Source organism: Streptopelia decaocto (assembly GCF_964273445.1).
Source record: "Streptopelia decaocto genome assembly, chromosome: 3".
Classification (NCBI taxonomy): Eukaryota; Metazoa; Chordata; class Aves; order Columbiformes; family Columbidae; genus Streptopelia; species Streptopelia decaocto.
In genome coordinates, this window is record NC_138656.1 from 19460438 (window position 1) to 19469826 (window position 9389).

General features: G+C 42.0%; 1 long non-coding RNA gene across 1 annotated transcript; it reads left to right on the forward strand.

The window, feature by feature from the left end:
- Positions 1–455: 455 nt before the first annotated feature.
- On the forward strand, positions 456–7805 carry LOC309437489. The gene is made up of 3 exons (XR_014183563.1): positions 456–888; positions 1152–6489; positions 6851–7805. It is a non-coding gene; the product is annotated as an uncharacterized lncRNA (long non-coding RNA).
- Positions 7806–9389: the final 1584 nt, after the last annotated feature.

The following is a 9389-nucleotide window of genomic DNA, read 5'->3' on the forward strand; positions in this document are numbered from 1 at the left end:
ACGAAATGCAGCGTTGCAAAGCCAAAACAGAACAGCGCATGTGCCAGCTCCACCGTGCTAATAAAAATAAGGTAAAAGAAGGAGGGTAAGGAGTCTAAAGAACAGCAGCGCTTTCATTTTGCAAAGGCAAGCCGGTGGCAGTCACTGGTGCTGATTTATTCAGAACTGGGGACTAAGGACGGAAGCAAACCAGAAGCTGGGCTCCCTTTTGCAGGTGAGCACTGATGTGACCTCCCTGTGCCTGCTCCGGGGAGGAAACAAAGGGTCAAACACTTACAGATAATGAACAAAGCAACCAAATAAATATGAAGAGGCCCAAAAAGTTAGCATTTCACCTCTTTTTTTTTTTTTAATTTTGTGTTCTGTGAGTATGTAGACAGTGACCAGGGATAGATTGGGGGTGTGGGAGGGTCTCGGTGCTTTGAAAAGCGGAAATTCCCCTCTCCCTGCGGAGGAAACGTGCTGCGCTTGAGAAGGCGCAAGAAGCGGTTGGCAGCTGTGTGTGCAGGAAGAGAAAATCATCTTATCTTGAGCTTGAAAGCAAAACTCAGTCACAAGTGAACAGCAGAGCAGTAGCACAATTGGCGAATTTACAGTTTGGGTGACTTACACAGTCACTGAAATGTAAATATGTAAGTAAGAAAGCATTTAGAAAAAGGCCGTTCCCTGAGGTTTTTCTTTTGAAGCAATATGAGAAGCCTCCCCAGATGTTGTGCAATAATGAATAAGACCTTCTTAAAGTGAGGGTTGCAGAGGAAGGTGGGACTGCAAACGAGGGTGGTTAAGTAGCTGTCTACAAACCACCATCAGTTGCAGGTGCTTCTGAATACCTTGAATAGGAAAGATTTTGCCACCCAAGCCTATGTGAGCCACCTGACCATTTGGAAGGTACATTATCCTATCAGCTGATGCTCTTTCATCCTCTTCTGCTTGCATAGAAAAAAAAATATATATATATATCTACTGCAAACTTGAAAATGCTTTTAAATCCTAGATTCGAAGTAAGACTTGAGGATGCAGTGATGATCTCCTGGTTTCCATCAAGCCGCACTGGAAACCTTGTCTGCTTCAGCCTTCAAAAGTAGCCCCAGGTTTTGGCCATCAGTAGCTGCTCCACAACTCCACCTGCGTGTTATTTTTTTCTCCCACAGTGTTCCAGTGCCGACGTGGCAGGGGAAAACGGGGTGGACGCTGCACCTCCATGGAGCCCAAACTCAGCTGGTCCAGGACATGGCTTTGCATCCCGCTGCCCTGCACCACCACAGCTTCACCATAAGGCTGGTGCAACGTCCGCAAAGGTCTCAACTGGAGGAAACATGCTCTGAGTAATGTTTTTATATAGAGCAGAGAGGAAAGGAACAGAGAAGTAAGAAAGTGAATGGGGTGTTTTTCAGATTGTGGTGTGTTTTTCAGACTCAGTTCCCCAATCGCCTTTGCACTGCAAGGTCCTCCTGCCACGTGCCGTGTCCTTCCATCAGCACTCTGTGTGTGTGTCAGATGAGTAACACCAGTGCTTTACAAGAATATCTTCCGAGTGACACAACCACAGCTTCATCTTAGAGAAACAAAGTGAGAAAACGGGAAAATGAGCCCAGCGCAGCCTGGATTTACGCACTGCTAAGATCTGTGGGTCTTCCAGCACATGGGCTTGGTCGTCACCAGAGCTCTACCCATCGTAGCAGGAGGGATCCACCCAGACCAGGTCAGCCGGAGTCATTTGGAAGGGAAAGCACTGCTGTAAAAGTAAATAGAGTGAGTCATGTTGCCTTTTGGCATAAACGCAAAGCACGTAGGAGCAGGAAGCGTCTTTGTTTTTGTGCACAGGAGGGTGCTTTCAGGTCAGGTTATCTCCAAGGTGCATTTCTGGCCAGCAACATAACAGTAACAGCTCGCTCTGGCAGTGAGACCATCCTACCTGGAAGGGGGGGACAATTTCATGCAGCTCAACATCAGGTACCTGCATATTTTTTTTTTAATTTAAATTTAACACTGTATTTAACAACAGTGAATCTTAAGCCAGAGTCCTGCCCACAAAGATGCCAGATGCGTTGTGTGCACGGTCTCTAATTCTGACCATAAAAACCTCGCCACAGCTCTCGGGGACTGGTGAGCTCTGCACAGGCTGGGGAAAATATTTGTGAGCTGCCCGAATTGCCCCACCGGGACTCCAAGCCAAAGCACCGGTGTCTGCAGCAACACCAGTTTTCTTTGAGAACAAAGCATAGTTTTCTTCTGTGTGTACGTGTGTAGTGCTGAACAAGTAAACATTGAGTGGGAATCGGTCATAACAGAAATAATTTTTTTTATTTTGTTTTTTAGTATTAGGGTGACTTGTTTCAGAAAACGGACCTGTTTATTGCTTGGCAATGCCTGTGACTGCTGTCCGAAACTTGAAAATTACAGTGGTATCCACAGTGGGCGCAGATTACTATTGCATTAACAGACAGGGATGATTGCATGTTTAAAATTTAGCATAAGAAAGAAGTGTCTGAAAACTGGCCGTTTGCCTAGTGCCAGAATTACTTATACATTCAGTTTTCTGTATGGTCCAGGCTAAAAACCATCCTAATTGTCCTTTCTCCTTCAATTATACAAACAGTCTGCCATTAGTCTCTTCTTCCCATGATTCGTGTTTTGGGCTCAGCTTGTCCTGCCTGGCAAATGGGAGAACTGGAGAGAAATGAGGAGAGAGACGAAGAGAAGACTCTGAAGGATGCAGCTCTCTTTGCTGCTTATCTGTCTGCAGGTCCCGCCTCACTGCGACTTTTCACATATAGCCTTTCAGCTGCTCTGTTCCAGCTGTGAGCTGCTCACTGCTTCACCGAGAAACTGGAGATGAATTTGCTGTTGTGTTATAAATGGTCCACATATAAAGCGATGGCCAGCATATAGATCGACTTCAAAATGTAGGGAAGGAAAGTAAGACAGATGTGTGAAAATGAGGGAGGTGTAGGCTTGTATGGGCAAATTCTGCCTTAAAGGGCTCCAATTAATTTACTTCACATGCTTTGGATGAAACTATCTTTCCGTGGATCTGTTTTGTAACAAGCATTTTAAAAGTCAAGCAATGAAAAATGCCTAGGAGGGATCATACCTACACACTGGAGCTCTGCTCTGATAGTTATTACTAAGACTTCTGAAAATGCGTAACTTGATGCATGTTTTTAGAAGCTTTTCTAAAGAAAGAATGCCACATCTGAATGAATCTTCCATTTTTCGGTTTGTTTCTTGCTAGCATCTGTTTAAATCCTCTATCTCCATAAAACACAGTGGAAAACTTAAGGACGTGTATACATTTTAACATGTTGGTAGAAATATAGCCGTTGAAGTTCAAAAAGTTAATTAACATTCAAATTACTCTGTTTAAAAAAAAAATAAACAGGACTAGTTGAACAGGTTTAATGAGAGAAGAAGTCAGCTTAATTGAGAGTAGATATGCAGCAACACCAGCTCCGAGATCCAAGGTATGTGAGCTCATCTTTGAGAGATTCATCAAGCTGATTTCTTCATTTATTGCTGCTGGTTTGGGCCTGCATGTTTCAGTAATTAATTTTTTTTTTTTTTTTCCATAGAACAAGAAGATGAGAAGTGTGAGGATAGCAGTAGCACCACAAACAAGAAACTAAATATGAGTGCCATGTTAAATAAAATCATTTATTCTACATATCTCTGCCCAAATTTAACCAAACTATTTTCCTTAAATATTCCCCCCAGAAGTACAATGCTCTCCCTTTTAATGAACTTCTAATACAATTTTGAACACTGGCCTTGAGTGCAGTGTTCCCCCTGGACTTAGGCCATCTGCAGCCTGGCTGCTGATCTGTGCCCGGCTCAGCACCCGCTGCTCCACCGCTCAGTCACCCCGGACCAGCAGCGTGTGGCCCTCTCCAGCGTGTACCGCAGAGCCTCCGCAACCTGAGTTTCAGCTGCCGCAGGGAGTTGTGCATTCTGCCAGCCTTGGGCACAAAAATCATCAACTGGTTGCAAAAATAAGGCTGGAGAGCTGACATTTTTGTTTACTCTTTATACATATATATGTACGTGTATACATGTGTACTTTTTTCGCTTATCACTTCAAAGCCTTCGGGTTCTGTCTGTTTTGCATTTGCCAAGAGTTGTCTGTTTGTTTGATTTTTTGCTTTTTTTTTTTCCACAGGTATGAGTGGTTTCATGATTTTCACACGGAATCACAGAATGTCAGGGATTGGAAGGGACCTGGAAAGATCATCCAGTCCAATCTCCCTGCCGGAGCAGGAACACCCAGATGAGGTTACACAGGAAGGTGTCCAGGTGGTTTTTGAATGTCTCCACAGTAGAAGACTCCACAACCTCCCTGGGCAGCCTGTTCCAGGCTCTGGCACCCTCACTGTAAAGAAGTTTCTTCTCATATTTAAGTGGAACCTCCTGTGTTCCAGTTTGTACCCATTGCCCCTTATCCTATCACTGGTTGTCACTGAGAAGAGCCTGGCTCCATCCTCCTGACACTCACCCTTTACATATTTATAAACATTAATAAGGTCACCCCTCAGTCTCCTCCAAACTAAAGAGACCCAGCTCCCTCAGCCTTTCCTCATAAGGGAGATGCTCCGCTCCCTTCATCATCTTTGCGGCTCTGTGCTGGACCCTCTCCAGTAGTTCCCTGTCCTTCTTGAACTGAGAGGCCCAGAACTGGACGCAATATTCCAGATGTGGTCTCACCAGGGCATTTTGGGATGTAAGACTGTTAACGTGCTGTATGTGGGAACCAAGGCCAAGCCTCTCCCCTCACCCCGGGCAGGCTGTCACACAGGAACCAGGGGAAGGGACGCTCTGTCCCTCCCATCCTGCGAGATCCCAGATGGCTGCAGCATTGGCTGAAGTCGCTTGCTGCTCCGTAACCTCTTTCTAAAGAGTAAAGACCAGCTCAAAAGCCGTAAGCCTTCTGTGAAACTGCTCATGAGTCGGGGGTGCCGTGGAGGGGAGAGTGGCTTTTCTCTGTATTTTAAAGTAACAGAGTTTTCTATCTTTCTCCAGAACCAAAACCACTTTCTGCTTAAACACTTAGAACGCACTTACCTCTGACTTGTCTTACACATATTTGGAAATACTGTAGTCTGTGTAGCCTTCAGAAAATTGACTGTTTCAAGGTCTTACTGCTGGAGTAATTTAACACCCATGCTGCAAAAATGGGAAGGTAAGTGGCCCAGCAGAAGACAGAGCAGCCAAAACTCTTATCTCAATACCCATTACTTGGAGAATTGCAGCAACTTCCCTTCGTCAATAATGAGCCTTATTTATAAATTCACACACAATACAGAAAGGAAGCTTCTTGCACTGTTGTGGAGATCAAAGCTGCAATGTGTTTTTTTCTCCTTCTCCTGTTTAGAGAACTGCAGTCAGTTTGCATGTATCTGTATCCCTCTCCTTATTGCTGAGCACAGCACTGTTGATAGCCTTTGGCATTTTTTTAAAGCTGTTTCTAAAGATAAACACTTGGCAAAAATTCCCAGAATGCAAGTGCCCAAGCTCTACTGTTTGTTAGTAGGCTGCTCCTTTTAGGGGGTTTCAAGTTCCAATTTGATGTATCATAAATTAATATATAATGAGAGACCGTGGTCAAGGGTGTAACCCCTACCTTACTGAGATCCATGCACACAAAACCTCAATTGATTTAGTCCAATAAAATTCGCTGGCTTATCATGAATCTCCCGTTCCTTTTTTAAGAAACACTCCATCACTGAAAAAATATGAATAAAATGGCATACACTCATCAAAACAATCCCCAAAGTGCCCGAGTGCATTCACATTCTTTCATCTTCTAAAAGCGGCCCATCCTTAGTTTTTCAACAGCAGTCTGAGAAGCAGCAAGACGTGTTTTTGTCAATGAGCAGAATTCAGTCTGTCTTTTCTCCCAAGCTGTGATCTAAAAGAGACAACGTCCACGTTCATCGTGGTCTGCTCGGCTACAGCAGGTAACTGCTTGGCTGCCTGTGTTGTGACACCAGCTGGGAGATTTCTCCTCATGCAGACAGTGCAGATCTTTCCACTAGACAGGCTAGGATGTTTTGATCATGTATAATACAGGAGGGAGAGAGAGAAAGCTCATAGTGCATATGTATATACTATGGTCTATAGAGTATAGACTATAAAAAAACCCCACCTTATGGTGAGTGTTACGGGTGTGCTCTTCCACAGAAGACAAGGGCTAATCAGGAGAGGAAAGAGAAGCTGGTTAACCCACCCACCTCCGGAGGCTCTGCTAAAGCCATTTATTATAACGTTTCTCAACCTTCTGGGGCTGGCAACTTTATAGGAGAACTGGATTTTGAAACCTTTTTACAGCACCTATTAAAAAAAAAATAATGGTAAAATAACGCCACAGTAGGAATAATGCTTGTCTTCAGCACAGAGATGGCTAGGTGTGGTACAGAGACACGGGAGTTGCCCAGACAGCTAGGCTGTTAGATCTGGCTGTGGCACTGGAAAAGATCAACTTTGACCAGAAACGTGGTAAGTATTTCAGAGCTAAACAAATTTAGGGAGTTAATGGTCAGCTTCTTAACGTTGCATTTCCTCAACATTGGAAATATTTATATACTTTTCCCTTATTGCTGCATAAACTGAAGATTTTTTTTTTTCTGTGAAAGATAGGTACTGATATCAGAATAGTCTTTTTTATTTAATTTATAATTTTTAAAAATAAAAATCAGCATCTTATTTCATTAAAAGAGATAAGCAGATGGACAGAAACAGTGTAAAAATGAATGCAAGAACTGTAGTTGCCTGGTCAGTAGACATTTTGTTACTTTTCTGGTCTTTAAACTCTATTGAATGAGAACACTTCTGAGATGGGACTTATTTTACTTGTCAGCCACTAACATCTTCATGGAAAATGAAAAAGAGGAAGTGAAAAAAGTGCAAGATGGATATTGCGCATGCAAATATTACTGTGCAACAATGAAAAATAAAGTTCAAAGGGTTTATAGTAAAATTTCATTTTTCAGGAAGTGTTTACAGATCATCAAAGAAGTTTGGATGTATCCTGGATTTAGTTCCATTGACTTATCTGAGGGCTCTACTGAGAGACCTGAGTTTTCATATGGCATTCAGAAAGCATCCAGTTACGAGTCTCCAGATGTATTATCTTTATATCAGTACACACAGTAATACCAGTAATTCATTATATCACAGGCAGCTACAACCTGGTTGACAGCAACATGGGGGACTCAACTGGTGACCAATTCTGAGCTGTAATTCTTGGGTTATTAACTTCAGTTAATACGCCAAGATTTTTTAAAAGGTATTTTATTAAAATAAGCTAGTATCTTAGGACACTACGTTCAGTGCCTCCAGTCTTAGAGGGGTTCATCATTTGGAGAGAAATCCTCTGTACAGCTATCCTGTTCTACCAAGGCCATTCAGTAAAACTGAACTTCCCAGGACCACTGGAGTCTATAACCCCATGCGAGTGAACGTAGCCTACACAGGCCCTTCCTGGCTCTTAATTAGAGCTATTTGAGAGTTCAGTCCTGCACACAACCTCCACTTCTACTTTGACAGCACTCAGATTTTACAGACTACAAATAATATTATTCACATTAGATTTCTACATAGCCAACTATTTTACATTTTTCTCTTAAACTCAAGCATTTTTCACTGCTGTGTGTCCTGAGGAGACTTGAATAACTGACATGCAATTTTTCTTGGCCTTTGCTGGAGGAGAGTAAAATAATCCCATTTTTGGTTATCAGTGTTGCTGTCTACCATTCTCCTGAGCGTTGGCACAGTTAACACCCCCGCTCAGTGCTTTTTGAACGACTTCTTCCCAAATCCCTGCCCCTCTTTCTACTTCCAGCTGAAGAGAATTTCAGGGACAGGAATCAGAAGAAGGTGACAGCCAGCCTGGGTGGGACCAGCTCCAGCACCAGAGCCCCCTTAACACTTCTTACCAAACGGAGAACCAAGGGTTGAATTTTGAAGGATCTTCAGCTGTTGTAGTGTTCTCAGGTAGATGTTGTAGCGCTTAATATTTATGGTTAAAATGAAAGCCTGGGGAATTATTTTCACAGTTTTATGCTGTAGGATCAAGATGCTTTATGCATAGATTGGCAAATTTCTCTGCTTCCGAGTCCTTCATACAGACACTGAAAACCCAACCACCAGCAGTAAACAGATAGTGACGGTCTGACTGGATTTCACATTCACCCCACTTAATAATTGGCCTGAGGTGCTCCCATAAATATTTCCAAAATAACCTCTCAAATATACACCAATTATCAACAGGTTCCCTGGCAGAATTGCAATAAACAGATCTTAATGGCCCGATAGCTTTCCAATCCAGGTTTGATAAAAAATCCCAAAGCCAAACAATTACTCTGAAGGCACGTTTATTCTCTAAATGAGATTACAACTGAAAAACTTCATATTTAAGCATATTAATTGTAGGCTTCTCTTGCCAGCAGAATGAAGCAGGCTCATTCCAAGCATCACTGTAACTAATACATCTACCAAAAGCAGTTCTTAGTATTATAATTGTAAACTGTGCAATAGCAGTAAAGAAAAAATCTTAGAACCAAACACATCCATTATCTGAAGCCAGAAACAAAGTTTCACTTGAGTTCTTTCATATAGTAAGTGATCAAATGTCTTTCAGACAAAAGCTCTTTGCCTTAACACAAGAACAAATTTATTCTGACTGCATTTATTTAAATCTATGCTTAAACGTGACCCGGTTTGACTGAGAAACTTAATCTCACTTAGATGCTGCTTATTGCATCATGTAGTAAAAATATCAGGAATGCATAAGACAACCTGACCTATTTTGTTTAAATAGGGGGATTTTACAAAATAAAAACATAAGAATTGTTTGGGAAAATCAAAAATGTAAAGGCCAAACTAGGCAGAATATATAGTAAAAGATATTTTTTAAAAGTAATTGACATATGAAGGCCTATTTCCTGCATTTGTTTACTTAGATGAAAAGCTTGCCATACTCTTAATTCTAACATGTCTAGAAACTTTAAAAATAATAATAAACTCAGAAATTTGCGAGCAAATAAGTAACAGTAAACCTTGGATAACATAAGCCCATGGTTACCATACGCCCTATTTATGTCTGTTCGGTTTTGGTTGTGGTGTTCGAGTGGTTTTGTGGTGATATTGTTGGTTCGGTTGATTTTTTAATCTGAGATTTTCGCTGTGTCTGTATGGTATTGCCAGTCCTCTGTATTGGAAAACTGTAGTCTTGTGACTTTTCCTTGATTTAGGAAGCTTTGTTAGGCCAGAATATGGCCTGTCAGCCTGTGTCCAAATTCAGACAGCTTGGGAATTCTATAAACATTATACAAATATGTCCATATTCCATACTTAAAGGACTGATTAGTTTTCATGACCCAAACACTTGAAAAAAA